The 906-nt window shown below is 45.1% G+C and overlaps 1 non-coding gene across 1 annotated transcript; it reads left to right on the top strand.

The window, feature by feature from the left end:
- Window positions 1–330: 330 nt before the first annotated feature.
- On the top strand, window positions 331–402 carry TRNAC-ACA (transfer RNA cysteine (anticodon ACA)). The gene has a single exon. It is a non-coding gene; the product is annotated as a tRNA-Cys (tRNA).
- Window positions 403–906: the final 504 nt, after the last annotated feature.

The raw sequence follows: 906 nt of genomic DNA, 5'->3' as shown, positions 1-906 counted from the left end.
GTCTCAACACACACACACACACACACACTCACACACACACAGGTAACTATGGGTGTGTTAACTAACCTGATGGTGATAGTCATTTCACAATATAAATGTATGTATGCAAATCACCACATGTAACGTGTCAATTACAACTCAGTAAAGCTAGAAAATAAAGCCTCATTTCTAAGTAGAAATGGGCACAAATAAACAACCATGTGATGTGAAATACCTATCATTTCTCCTAGTGACAGCTTTACGGGGACTGCCCATGCTTCAGTGGTTCATTGTCTATATTCATGAGTGAAGGAAACAGCAATTTTCATTCAAGATTAGTAAAACTGGGCTTCCCTGGTAGCTCAGATGGTAAAGCGTCTGCCTACAATGCAGGAGACCCGGGTTCGATCCCTGGGTCGGGAAGATCCCCTGGAGAAGGAAATGGCAACCCACTCCAGTATTCTTGCCTGGAAAATCCCATGGACTGAGGATTCTGGTAGGCTACAGTCCATGGGGTCGCAGAGTCGGACACGACTGAGCGACTTCACTTCACTTCACTATAACAAACAAGATTAGTAAAACTAAAGATGAAGTTGGTTTCCCCTGCTGGACCTATTTTGAGAGCTGGTGCTTTCTGAACTAATGTTTGCATGAGAAATCACCCCTCCCATCATCCCAGTGCATCCCCTTTGATGCTAGAGGAAGTTTGCCATCAGAAGAAACGGTTTTAAAGCTCTATCTCTACCTCCTCACCCACACGGGTATTGATGATGGCTGACCTCTGGTTACTTCTTAGACAATGTGAGTCCCGGGCTCATCTCTTTCTGTATTGTTTCATGAGCATCTAGCCAGGAGAAGAACCACGCATTCACAAAGCCTCTGTGGACCACGCATTATGCTGGGAGCCTCACAATAGCCCTTCAAGGC

This window comes from Muntiacus reevesi, chromosome 22 (assembly GCF_963930625.1).
Source record: "Muntiacus reevesi chromosome 22, mMunRee1.1, whole genome shotgun sequence".
In the NCBI taxonomy this organism is placed as follows: Eukaryota; Metazoa; Chordata; class Mammalia; order Artiodactyla; family Cervidae; genus Muntiacus; species Muntiacus reevesi.
This window is presented reverse-complemented; position numbering and strand designations above follow the sequence as displayed.